General features: G+C 46.0%; 1 pseudogene; it reads right to left on the bottom strand.

The window, feature by feature from the left end:
• Positions 1 to 2208: 2208 nt before the first annotated feature.
• LOC135515459 (uncharacterized) lies at positions 2209 to 13865 on the bottom strand (annotated as a pseudogene).
• Between the last annotated feature and the right edge of the window lie 825 nt (positions 13866 to 14690).

Raw genomic sequence — 14690 nt, 5'->3', positions numbered from 1 at the left:
ATCTCATATGTATACGTATATACTGTATTCTATCGTCTACTGCATCCTTATGTAATACATGTATCACTAGCCACTTTAACTATGCCACTTTGTTTACATACTCATCTCATATGTATATACTGTACTCAATACCATCTACTGTATCTTGCCGATGCTGCTCTGCACCATCACTCATTCATATCTTTATGTACATATTCTTTATCCCCTTACACTGTGTATAAGATATTAGTTTTGGAATTGTTACTTAGATTTCTTGTTGGTTATTACTGCATTGTCGGAACTAGAAGCACAAGCATTTCGCTACACTCGCATTAACATCTGCTAACCATGTGTATGTGACAAATAAAATTTGATTTGATTTGAATGCAGGTTTGCGTGTGACTGAACATTTAAATGGTTGGATATCCTAACTCTGTCTGGATTCCAATAAAAATGACACATCCCTTTGCAATCCGACATAATTTAACTAAACCAGGAGCTTCAGACCAGTGTGTTAGGGTGTAACTAGGCCCTCAGGGGCTTTATGATATATGTAATGTGTTGTCATAATGAGTTTAATTTTAAAGATAACATATCCACTTAGACAATCACTTGGTGAAGGCTATAGTATTGAAAACCATTCAATACAACAATTATGCCTCTGTTGCTAGCAAATACAGTCGCGAGTGTTAATTACAATTCACTCTAAATGCAAAGCACTCAAGGCATGCAAATAAGGTAAAATTATTTTTGATTCTCTGAACAGCATATTTTTTTAGAATGAATTGAATTCCATCTGGTAATTGGGACAGACATGAATGCCATTTTGGACATGCAGACAAATCAAATAAGACCACCTACAATCAACACACAACCAAGGATCTAAAGCATATACTCTCTGATTACAACCTCATTGATGCCTGGTGAGTACATAATCCTAATGCAAAATAGTACACTTTCTATTCACAGGCATAAATCAACCTCACTAATCAATGTCATACTTGTCATGACTAACACCTGCCCCTGATTGAGAACCATATCAGGCCAAACACAGAAATAGACAAACAAGACATCCAACATAGAATCCCCACTCAGATCACACCCTGACCAATCAAAACATAGAAACATACAAAGTAAACTATGGCCAGGGCATGACAATACTATTAACTAAAACTATTTTCTTTAATCTAGAAAATAGAAATTCGACATATGAGCTTGTCTGATCACCACGCCTTCTACTGCCTATTACACATTTCCGAATCTTCTAATTGTATCTAGGCCTTCAAAGAAAGGTATAAGGCCTTATGATATTCTCAAAGTAGACTACATAGTCTTCTATTCAACCACAGACATTTTATAATTATGACCATTTGTATCTTACCTTGTTCAATCTTGGGATAACCAGATCATTGACAGTTTCATAGATGGATATTGGGTTTACATGACTGTTTGATCTTGTCTGGAATCAAAATACAGCCCATTACAATACAGTACATACAGCTTTAACACATTCAGATACATAATAACGGCAATGTATACTTACATCTCTACTTCTTGTGTTGTCCATAATATCAGCATATATTGTGATGTCAGTTAGATCTGCTGTGTTTTATAAGAACAAAATATCAACCAATCAGAAACAGGATATCAATGAACATACTCAGAAATTAATGAGGGGTCTCACTCTTTTTCTAATTTCTACCCCCCCCAAATCAAATCAGCTGAAGAATACTTCTGAACCACCTGAAATGCCACTTTAAGTACAGTTGAGGCCCCTAAGCTGTACATACCTGTGTTACGTTGGCCCCTGCAGTAGCACACTGCCACAGCTACAGTGAGGATCAGCACCACAGCGCCTCCTACCACACCAGTCCTGTCACATATTGTACAACACACATGATTAGATGGCAGGGTAGCCTAGAGGTTAGAGCGTTGAACTAGTAACCAAAAGGTTGCAAGTTCAAACCCCCGAGCTGACAAGGTACAAATCTGTTGTTCTGCCCCTGAACAGGCAGTTAACCCACTGTTCCTAGGCCGTCATTGAAAATAAGAATTTTTTCTTAACTGAGTTACCTGGTTAAATAAAGGTAAAATAAAGAAAGAAAACAACACAATATGATAAAGACTAAATGTCTCTATATCATATGTAATCACATGCGTTACATATTATATTTGACAACATAAGCGCATAGGCACATTGAACGTGTATAGAAGGGATTATTATGATATCTAGGTACCTCGGGTGGATGTGTCATTACTACACTTTACTGTCGCAGAGGCAGTTTTCCAACTGACTAGTTTGGGAGCGTTGCACTTTACACTGATGTCTCTCTCTGCTGGTGAGAGAGAGAAGTGAATCTGCTGGCCTTCCCCGTAGATCTCATTGTCTCTTTCCCAGGTGTAGGTAATGTTGGGGTAGCAGGACACGTTACACACCAGCAGCACCGTACAGGAGTGGTTGGCCAATAGCTTGATGTCTGTCTTGATGTCGCCACTTTGGATATAGGCTCTGACCAACCAGGAGAGAGAGGGACTCATAATCAGTCTTCTAAATGAACCCTACCATAGCCATACCACCAGGAGAAATACTTGAAAATATGATGGATATTTAACAAAAGCACGGTGAGTAAGGTCAGTATAAAACCACAAAACATGTGTTATAGTTTAAAGATCATAAATAACAATGATATCAAAATACGATTCAAAAATGTTATTAACAGCCTACCGTGGACCTTCAGAATGATGGTCTTACTGCCAATCTGACCTTTGTCCCCTTCAACTGTGAGTAGAAAATCCCATGAGTCTTGCAGTGTCAGTTCTCTGACTGTTAAACTGAAGTTTTGGGTGTTCATCTTTAGTCTCCCCTCAAACTGGGATCCATGTGAATATACAACTTCTGAATTGAATTCTGCAATATCCTTTCTCATATACTTCCACACCAAGGATTTTAAATGTCCCGTCTCTAAGCCTGCCTGCAGCTCCACGGAGTCCCCCACTCTCTTGTTGATGCTCAGAGGAACACCTACACCTGAAACACACAAATACACACATTATAAAGGGTAAATAAAGTCAAAAATAAAATAATTCTGACAATCAATGGTTGCACACTATATTACAATGATCTTATTACTGTGTAATTATTCATGTAGTACAATGTAGCAAGTGTAGCAATTACTCATTGTTACACTCTAATACTTGTTACAGTGTGACTGTAATACTTGTTACAGTGTGCCTACATGAATAATTACACAATAATGAACTCCAATGCAAAGTCCTACCTAATCAATAATAGTGGATTGGATTTATATAGCCCATTTACAGGTTTCATTTGTACTGTACATGGCATTATACATATTTTCACTTTACATCTTTACGTATCTGAGTGTGTGGGTCCTTTTTAACTTCATTCAAGTCCACTCCTCCCCCACATTCAGTAGAACAGGATGAGATTACAGGAAAAGAGAAGTGGGGTTGGATCGATAACCCCTCCTCAGCTCACAAGTACATTTACTGTGTAATTATTCACCATAAATGCATCATATACTGCATGGGCAACATTATAAATACATGTCAGTCTGAAGTAATGTTTTATAAACCCTGACACAAAAAAACCTTAGTAAAAAAAATACAGTTAAACAACACAATGTAACTCCAAGTCAATCACACTTCTGTGAAATCAAACTGTCCACTTAGGAAGCAACACTGATTGACAATAAATTTCACATGCTGTTGTACAAATGGAATAGACAACAGGTGGAAATAATAGGCAATTAGCAAGGCACCCCCAATTAAGGAGGGGTTCTGCAAGGGGTGACCACAGACCACTTCTCAGTTCCTATGCTTCCTGGCTGATGTTTTGGTCACTTTTAAATGCTGCCGGTGCTTTCACTCAAGTGGCAGCATGAGACGGAGTCTACAACCCACACAAGTGGCTCAGGTAGTGCAGCTCATCCAGGATGGCAAGAGCTGTGGCAAGAAGGGTTTGCTGTGTCTGTCAACGTAGTGTCCAGAGCATGGAGGCGCTACCAGGAGACAGGCCAGTACATCAGGAGACGTGGAGGAGGCCGTAGTAGGGCAACAACCCAGCAGCAGGACCGCTACCTCCGCCTTTGTGCAAGGAGGAGCAGGAGGAGCACTGCCAGAGCCCTGCAAAATGACCTCCAGCAGGCCACAAATGTGCATGTGTCTGCTCAAACGGTCAGAAACAGACTCCACAAGGGTGGTATGAGGGCCCGTCGTCCACAGGTGGGGGTTGTGCCTACAGCCCAACACCGTGCAGGACGTTTGGCATTTGCCAGAGAACACCAAGATTGGCAAATTTGCCACTGGTGCCCTGTGCTCTTCACAGATGAAAGCAGGTTCTCACTGAGCACGTGACAGACGTGACAGAGTCTGGAGATACTGTGGAGAACGTTCTGCTGCCTGCAACATCCTCCAGCATGACCGGTTTGGCGGTGGGTCAGTCATGGTGTGGGGTGGCATTTCTTTGGGGGGCCGCACAGCCCTCCATGTGCTCGCCAGAGGTAGCCTGACTGCCATTAGGTACTGAGATGAGATCCTCAGACCCCTTGTGAGACCATATGCTGGTGCGGTTGACCCTGGGTTCCTCCTAATGCAAGACAATGCTAGACCTCATGTGGCTGGAGTGTGTCAGCAGTTCCTGCAAGAGGAAGGCATTGATGCTATGGACTGGCCTGCCCGTTCCCCAGACCTGAATCCAATTGAGCACATCTGGGACATCATGTCTCGCTCCATCCACCAACGCCACGTTGCACCACAGACTGTCCAGGAGTTGGCGGATGCTTTAGTCCAGGTCTGGGAGGAGATCCCTCAGGAGACCATCCGCCACCTCATCAGGAGCATGCCCAGTCGTTGTAGGGAGGTCATACAGGCACGTGGAAGCCACACACACTACTGAGCCTCGTTTGGCTTGTTTTAAGGACATTACATCAAAGTTGGATCAGCCTGTAGTGTGGTTGTCAGGACCCGGTTTCGAACCTGGGTCTCCGGAGTGAGAAACAGTCACTTAACCAACTGAGCCACGAATAGACAGCAGAACCCAGAAGATGAGGCAGACACAGCAGTACTTAAGACGGTGTATTTAATAAAGAAAAAATCCTAAAATACAAAAAATGGCAAATCCAAAAGGTGGTAGGAAAAACACAAAAAAAACTCAAAAGAAACTCACCAAAAATAAACAAAAACAAAAAACAGAATACCACAAGAACTTCACCCGGAATCGACAAGAGCACACAGAACACTAGGGCAGGGTGCTAACATACAAACACAGAGCACAGAACTGAGGGAAACAAAGGGTTTAAATACAATCAGGGAAAACGAGACACAGGTGCAAATAATAATGGGGATCAAGGGAAAAACATAGGGACAAAAAGCACAATGGGGACATCTACTGACCAAAACCCGGAACATCCCTGGCCAAATCCTGACAGAATCCCCCCCCTAGGAACGGCTCCTGACGTTCCTACCAGCTCTCTCAGGGTGGAGGACCCTGAACTGACGAATGAGGTCAGGGTCCAGGATGTCTTTGGCAGGAACCCAGGAGCGCTCCTCAGGACCGTAGCCTTCCCAGTCCACCAGATACTGCCAGGACCGCTGCACCCGGCAGGAATCCAGTATCCGGTGGACGGTATAAGCCGGCTGGCCTCCAATGACACGAGGCGGAGGGGGAGGTCTGTCTGCCGGGACAAGGGGAGAAAAAACAACAGGTTTTAACAATGACACATGAAATGTGGGATTAATCTTAAGGGATCTGGGTAAGTGTAGGCGATAAGAAACTCTCCTGGCAACCTTGAAGGGACCGATGTATTTTTGGGACAGCTTGCGAGACTCCACCCGTAGAGGTAAGTCTCTTGTGGAAAGCCAGACTCTCTGGCCGGGGCGCAGGGTAGGCCCGGGACGGCGACGTCTGTTGGCTTGTTGTTGATACCTCTGTGAGGAACGCATCAGATTAAGACGGGTCTTCCTCCACATAAGCCGACAGCGTCTGACGAACCTCAAGGCTGAAGGCACTCTGACTTCTGCCTCCTGGTCCGGGAACAATGGAGGAGCATAGCCAAACTGACACTCGTGCGGGGACATACCAGTGGAGGAGGAGCGCAAGGTGTTGTGCGCGTATTCGGCCCAAACAATAAAGGATGACCATGTGGACGGGTTGTCACGAGTCATACATCGGAGGGTGGTTTCCAGCTCTTGATTCATCCCTCTGTTTGGCCGTTGGACTCCGGATGGTACCCTGAAGATAGACTGGCAGAAGCCCCCATGAGTTGGCAGAAGGCCTTCCAAAACCTTGAGGCGAACTGGGGACCTCTGTCAGAAACCACATCTTGAGGAATGCCGAAGACTCGGAACACATGATTAATTACCAACTCAGCGGTTTCCTTGGCAGAAGGTAACTTAGTCAGAGGGACGAACCTGGCCGCCTTTGAAAACCTGTCGATTATGACTAGGATAGTAGTATTGCCATGGGATGGAGGAAGTCCAGTAATAAAGTCCAATGAGATATGGGACCAGGGTCTGTGGGGAACAGGTAAAGGGTGAAGGAGTCCTTGAGGGCGGAGGTGAGAAGATTTGCCCTGGCAGCACACGGGGCAGGCATTGACGAAAGTGGCAACGTCTTCTCTTATGGTAGGCCACCAGAACTTACGCTGGATGAACTCCAAGGTGCGACCTACGCCCGGATGACAGGTGAGGCGAGAGGAGTGCCCCCACAGAAGGACCTGAGTCCTCACTGCCTTGGGGACAAACAACCGATTGGCAGGGCCTCCTTTAGGGTCCGGTTCGCTAGCTTGAGCACGTCTCACGGTATCCTCAACTTGCCACGAGATCGGAGCCACAATCTTAGCAGCAGGAAGGACAGGCATGTCCGTGTCATCTCGAATGGCAGGAGCGTAGACTCGGGACAGGGCATCCGGTTTGAGATTCTTCGACCCGGGCCGATAGGTGAGGATAAACTGGAATCGATTGAAGAAAAGAGACCATCTAGCTTGTCTAGAGTTCAATCGCTTCGCCTGCTGGATATACTCCAGATTTTTGTGGTCCGTAAGCACTTGAAACGGGTGAGAAGCCCCCTCGAGCCAGTGTCTCCATTCCTTCAATGCCATCTTAACCGCTAGGAGTTCACGATCCCCCACATCGTAGTTCCTCTCAGTCGGGGTAAGCCGGTGTGAGAAGAAAGCGCACGGATGAAGCTTCTTGTCTTCACCCCTCTGAGACAGCTCCAACACCAACCTCTGATGCGTCTACCTCCACCACAAATGGTTCATCCGTAGTCGGTAGTATCAGGATGGGAGCAGAGAGGACGCGCTGCTTGAGTCCTTGGAAGGCCGTCTCAGCTTCTCTTCCCCACAAAAACCTTGCATTGCCACCTTTGGTTAAAGCTGAGAGAGGAGCTGCCACCAAACTGAAGTTATTGATGAACTTGCGGTAAAAGTTTGTGAAGCCCAGGAAACGCTGAACATCCTTAACGGATTTGGGGGTGGGCCAATCCGCTACCGCCCCTACCTTCCTAGGGTCCATTTGGACTCGACCGGGTTCCACTACAAATCCCAGGAATTGTACTCGGGATGAATGGAATTCACATTTTTCCGGCTTAACGTACAGATGGCTGTCCAGGAGGCGTTTGAGTACTTGTCTGACATGCTTAGTGTGTTCTTGAAGGGAGCTCGAAAAGATGAGGATGTCATCCAAGTAAACGAACACAAATATGTTAAGCATATCCCTAAGCACATCGTTTATGAGCGCTTGGAACACCGCTGGGGCGTTGGTCAGGCCGAAGGGCATCACCAAGTATTCATAGTGACCAGTAGGCGTGTTGAAAGCGGTCTTCCACGTCACCAGGTCTGATCCGCACAAGATGGTATGCGTTCCGCAGGTCAAGCTTAGTGAAAACAACTGCTTCCTGGAGCAGCTCGAAGGCTGTGGCCATAAGGGGTAGCGGGTAACGGTTACGGACGGTTATGTCATTGAGTCCCCGGTAGTCGATGCAAGGACGTAATCCACCGTCTTTCTTGGCCACAAAGAAAAACCCTGCTCCCGCCGGGGAGGTGGATGGACGCATGAGGCCTGCTTCCAGAGCGTCCTTGATGTAGGTATCCATAGCAGCTCGTTCGGGTGGAGATAGGGAAAAGATCCGACCCCTGGGGGGGCAAGTGCCCGGAAACAGGTCGATGGGGCAATCGTAAGGTCTATGGGGTGGTAGCATGGTGGCCCTCTGTTTGCTAAACACCAGTTTGAGGTCATGGTAACACTCGGGAACTCGGGTCAGGTCGATGGATTCTAAAGACTCGGGAGTAGAACTCGGGGAATTCTGGAAAATACAAGTAGCTTGGCACGTAGGACCCCACTGCTTGATAGTGCCCACAGACCAGTCGATGTGAGGGTTATGGCTGTGAAGCCAGGGGTATCCAAGGACGAGAGGGAACTCGGAACAGGAGATCAAATGAAAGTTCATCAATTCCTGGTGTTGTGAAACTGAAAGTCTCAAGGAGGTAGTGACATGAGTGACAAGTCCAGATCACAAAGGGCTTCCATCCAATGTAGTAACCCTCATGGGGTCACTTAGAGGTTCAGAGGGAACGCCATTCTCCTTCGCCCAGACACCATCCATGAAGTTACCTGCGGCTCCAGAGTCTACCAAGGCTTGAAGGTGAAGCTTGTGGTTGTCCCAGGAGAGGGTGACTGGAATGAGCAGACGGGAGTTGGACGGATGGGAGGAGGTTATGTTTCCCGTTACAGTTCGCCCCGGTCTGTACGGGACAGAGCGTTTCCCTGGAGCCCGGGACACGTGGAACGGAAATGGCCCGGTTTGCCGCAATATAGACAGCGTCGTTCCCTCATCCGGCGGTCTCTCTCAGCCTGGGAGATGCGTCCAATCTGCATGGGTTCCGGTGGAGCCAGCGATGATAAAGGTGGGGACTCGGAGCTGGGACTGATAGGAGCTAGAGGTCTACGGTTGAGTTCTCTCTCTCTCAGACGCTGGTCAATGCGTGAGGCCAACTTGATCAGGGACTCGAGATTGTCCGGTGGTTCCCGAGTGGCCAGTTCATCTTGGATAGTGTCGGAAAGGCCTTTCAGAAAGCACACCGTGAGCGCCTCGTTGTTCCAGCCACTCGCTGCTGCCACCGTGCGGAACTGGATGGCATAGTCCGTCACGCTGCGCCAACCTTGATGGAGAGTCAGGAGCTGTTTGGCTGAGTCAGAACCACTGCTTGGGCCTTGAAACACTCGTTTGAATTCCTCAGCAAAGGCAGAGTAGCTGGCACAGCAGGAACTATGGGCATCCCACACAGCAGTAGCCCAGGCCAGGGCTTTTCCGACAGCAGGGTGATGATATATGCGATCTTAGACCGGTCGGTGGGAAACGACGAGGGTTGCAGCTCAAAGGAGAGAGAACATTGAGTGAGAAAGCCTTTACAAGCACTTGGATCACCTGAGAACCGTTGGGGAGGTGGAAGACGAGGTTCAGCCAGGGGGTTAACTGCCATGGGTACGTGAACCTGAGGTACTGGGACGCGAACTGTTGCCGGGGGTAAGTCGATCAGATATTTGCTTAATGGAAGTCAGCATCTCCGACAGAAGATGAGAATGTCTAGCCATTAAGGCCTCTTGCTGAACCAGGGCGGCTTCGTGGCGTTGGACAGTCTCCTGGTGGTGGGACAGCGTGGCAAAAAGGTCCTGGGAACTGGCTGCCTCTGGGTTCATTTTTGGCTCTGTGTTTCTGTCAGGACCCGGTTTCGAACCTGGGTCTCCGGAGTGAGAAACAGTCACTTAACCAACTGAGCCACAAATAGACAGCAGAACCCAGAAGATGAGGCAGACACAGCAGTACTTAAGACGGTGTATTTAATAAAGAAAAAATCCTAAAATACAAAAAATGGCAAATCCAAAAGGTGGTAGGAAAAACACAAAAAGACCTCAAAAGAAACTCACCAAAAATAAACAAAAACAAAAAACAGAATACCACAAGAACTTCACCCGGAATCGACAAGAGCACACAGAACACTAGGGCAGGGTGCTAACATACAAACACAGAGCACAGAACTGAGGGAAACAAAGGGTTTAAATACAATCAGGGGAAACGAGACACAGGTGCAAATAATAATGGGGATCAAGGGAAAAACATAGGGACAAAAAGCACAATGGGGACATCTACTGACCAAAACCCGGAACAACCCTGGCCAAATCCTGACAGTGGTTTTCCACTTTAATTTTGAGTGTGACTCCAAATCCAGACCTCCATGGGTTGATAAATATGATATCCATTGATAATATTTGTGTGATTTTGTTGTCAGCACATTCAACTATGTAAAGAAAAAAGTATTTAATAAAAAATATTTAATTCATTCAGATCTAGGATGTGTTATTTTAGCATTCCCTTTATTTTTTTGAGCAGTGTATATTTGACAACTGACTTGAGATCAGATGAGCAGCCTGAGCTTGCAACTCCAAACCTTTTTAACACTACAAACGACTGATGACCAGAGATATTATGAACAGGTCATGTGATTATGATCGTTTTCTCACCTCTCACTGTCACCCAGCTCTCTGGTGATTCTCCTTCATTAGATGTATACTTATAGAAGCCTTAATCTGACTTGGATACTACAGGGATGGTCATCTCTTGGATGTCAGAAGGTGAATTCACCAATTTGTAAGTCGCTCTGGATAAGAGCGTCTGCTAAATGACTTAAATGTAAATGTAATGTAAATGGTCTCATTCCTGATGAGTACTCCATCTTTGTAGAAATCAACCTTCGGTATTGGGTTTGTTTCCTGACATCTATGTGTACAGCGTAGAGTCACAGAGTCTCCCTCAGTTATGGGATAGGCAGGGCTCTACAGGATCAGAGGGCCAACTGTGTAACATAATATATCAATACAACTGTACATCTGGAGTAATCACTCACAATATATTAACATCTGATGAGCTTGCATTATATACAGTATATACAGATTTTTAATATTTATATATTTAGAAAGTTCAGAAGTGATTGAAGATCAATAGTGAGCTCACCAGTGAAGTTGATGTGGAGAGATGAGCTGAGTTATGAATTTTGGGTCTGTCCTGTCCTTGTCCCCTCACACTGGTACTGACCAGCCTGGTCAGAGAGAGAGATAGTGGCGGTTTTACTGGTCTGACTGGAAAGCTGTTCTTTATTTATTAACCAGCGGAACGTCCATAGTTCATAAAACAGACAAGGACACTAACTCCCCTAACTTTAAAATCTTCTGAAGCATGTTCCAAGATGAAGGGGCAGTTTGGGAAAAATATTTTTCCCTATCTCAGTTCTGGCCTTAGGAACAGACAAGGACAGCAGCGACTTTGAATGAAGACAATATTGAGTGACTGATCTGGTCAGTAAAGAACAAAGGGAGTTGTCCCATCAATGCTGTGTACACTAAAGTGTATTAATGCTTTAACCTCCTGGTGGAGAGAGAAGTCCATTGCACCATGGCATACAAATCACAGCGATGGGTGGTCGAGCATTTGTAATGAATCTTAAAGCACCATGAAACACAGTGGCCAGAGGCCTGCATATAGACAATATCACCATAATCCAGCATTGATTAAAAAAGTATTTTAAACAAGATATTTTCTGACTAACATTGAAGAGCAAGAATTGTTCCTGAAATAGAAACCCAATTTCAACTTCAGTTCCTTGGTCAAGTTATCAATGTGCTGTTTAAAATTCAACTTTTCATCTAGCCAAACCCCAAGACACTTATAGGAGGTGACCCTATCAATTTTCTGGCCTGTTACAGTTTAAATCTGCAAGTGACTCCACGTCCTTACTTTCAGGGAAGAGAAAACCATCATCTTTGTTTTCCTTTCATAAAACACACGTTTCAATTGGAAAAGCTGCCTTTGAATAACATCAAAGGCCAACTGTAAGTCCTGAAAAGTCTACTCAATAATAAATGATAATAATAATAAATAATAAATAAGTAATAATACATGATGTCACTGTATGTCTGACTGCATCACTCCACTCAGAATGCTTCACCATTGTCTGAAGTCCTAATCTCACTGATCTCATATTCTCTCATATTCATGCTTCCTACTGATTGAGTCCACATCATCCTTGCGCCATGTGTATTTCCAGTCAGTGACTTCTCCCCTCTGTATGTTACATCTGAGAGTGACAGATTCTCCACTGAATATCTGGGAGGATTTGGGGTGTTTGGTCAGAACAGCCATTGCCTGTCTTGCAAAAAAAAAAAACAGCATGATTCAATTGCTTAACACATGTTATTTTGAGACGATCAAAACACAAACATTGTCTATCCAAAAACAGATTTAAAAATGTCAAATAAAACATTTGATGAAGCATTATGAGATCAAGGCTTGATCAAGTGTACAAATATTTACCACCATCATCTTCAGAGTGTCCAGAGTAGATGTGTGTACGAATCACTACAACACAGAAAGTCACATTGCACCAATATAATCTTGAAATAAATAACAACATGCCATATTCATGTTTCTGATTACTAAATCCACCCTGTACTTTATTTTACAGATGCAATCTGAGATTTCTACATTGATTTCGTCACTTTTAAATGAATCATAGAAATTCAAGTCTTATCCCATCATAACCAAAATATATGATTATTTTATGACAATTATTGTAAATAATGTAGATGAATGAATATCCTTAGCCCCGTCCCTCAGCCTTATATACCACAAGTGGAAGGGTGTCATTTTTGTGGTTGTTTGAAGAGCTTTAAAAGGCCACTGACTTCCCATGTTCTGCACACAGAGAGAGGACAGAGACCGAAAACACTAAAACACCAGTCATTAATCTCTTAATACAGTTTACTATAGCTGTAGCGAAGGAACCCTCAACCATTTACAATAATCACAACTTGATAATACAACACATCCAACTCATCCAACCACTGAGTTAGAATCAATTTTTTAGTTCCTGATTGATGACCTGGTTAAGTGCACACCACCACAAGAACCAGGTCTGCATGGCATCAGCTACACAAGCCCAGGTTCTCACAGAGATGCAACATCAATGTTGTGTGGCCACATTCTATCTGCAGACCATATGTGCTTCAATTTCCTTTTAGTGCCATTTTCTAAGCTTTTGCGCTGTTTTGTCAATAAGGGATAAAACACCAAAAACAAAAGTATAGCATAAAACTGCCTGTCACGACTTCCGCCGAAGTCGGTCCCTCTCCTTGTTCGGGTGAGAGGGGGATTGTGCGATAAATCTCCTGGTAGACGCAGCACTTCCCAGGAGTCACGTGTATCCCCTGTCACAGGAGGAGACGGCAGCTATGGAAACATATGTCTCCGAATCCCTGGGGCAGGGGCATTACCTCATTGCTGAATGGGGGACCAGTGCGACTGCAGTAGTTGGCTGAGGCGGACAGGGCTGTTCGTCACCTGAGGGCTCTGTCTGTTTACCCCGGATCCCGTGCTGGCTAATCCGGATCCTTCTTTGGCGTTCATAGTGGAGGTGGATGCGTCCGAGACTGGGATAGGAGCCGTGCTCTCTCAGCGCTCGGGTACGCCACCAAAGCTCCGCCCTTGTGCTTTCTTTTCGAGGAAGCTCAGCCCTGCGGAGCGAAACTATGATGGGGGGGATCGGGAGCTGTTGGCTGTTGTCAAGGCTCTGCAGGTGTGGATACATGAGGGGGCTAAACACCCTTTTCTCATCTGGACTGACCACCGCAATCTGGAGTACATCCGGGTGGCGAGGAGACTGAACCCTCACCAGGAAAGGTGGGCAATGTTCTTTTCCTGTTTTGTTTTCACCCTGTCCTACAAACCAGGTTCCCAGAACGCTAAGGCAGACACACTGTACCGGATGTATGACACATAGGAGTGGTCCATAGATCCCACCCCCATACTTCATGCCTCTTGCCTGGTGGCACCAGTGTGCAGCTGGGCATCTGTGCGTTCCGTCTGCTGTCCGCAACCGTTTGATCTATTGGGACCACACGCCACCCTCCTCTGGTCATCCTGGCATCGGTCGGAAGTACTGGTGGTCCACCTTGGCCAAGGACATGAGGGTTTATGTTTCCTCCTGCTCAGTGTGTGCCCAGTGCAAGGCCCCTAGGCATATGCCTAGAGGAAAGTTACAATCCTTACCCGCTCCAGAACGGCCGCGGTCGCACCTATCAGTGGACTTCCTCACGGATCTTCCTCCCTCACTGGGTAACACCACGATCCTGGTCGTTGTGTATCAGTTCTGTAAGTCCTGCCGTCTCCTTCCTTTGCCCGATCTCCCTACGTACCTACAGACTGTGGAGGCCCTGTTTACACACGTCTTCCGGCACTACGGGGTGCCTGAGGATATAGTGTCTGATGGGGGTCCCCAGTTCACGTCAAGGGTCTGGAGGGCATCCTTTCCTTGGGTGTTCACCGGGCAGGTGGAGAGAGTAAACCAGGATGCGGTCTTATTGCCAGGACCGGCCGGGGGAGTGGGCGGCGTTCATCCCCTGGGCAGAGATGGCCCAAAACTTGTTCGGCCACTCCTCCACTAACCTCTCCCCCTTCCAGTGAGTACTGGGGTATCAGCCGGTTCTGACACCTTGGCATCAGATCCAGATAGAGGCTCCTGCGGTGGACGAATGGTTTAAGCAGAGGAGACCTGGGACGCCGCTCATGTGCACCTTCAACGGGCCGTGAGGCGTCAGATGTAATGTTGCGCTGATGAACATTGCTCTACATCTTTGCC

This window comes from Oncorhynchus masou, chromosome 27 (assembly GCF_036934945.1).
Source record: "Oncorhynchus masou masou isolate Uvic2021 chromosome 27, UVic_Omas_1.1, whole genome shotgun sequence".
Lineage (NCBI taxonomy): Eukaryota > Metazoa > Chordata > Actinopteri > Salmoniformes > Salmonidae > Oncorhynchus > Oncorhynchus masou.
This window is presented reverse-complemented; position numbering and strand designations above follow the sequence as displayed.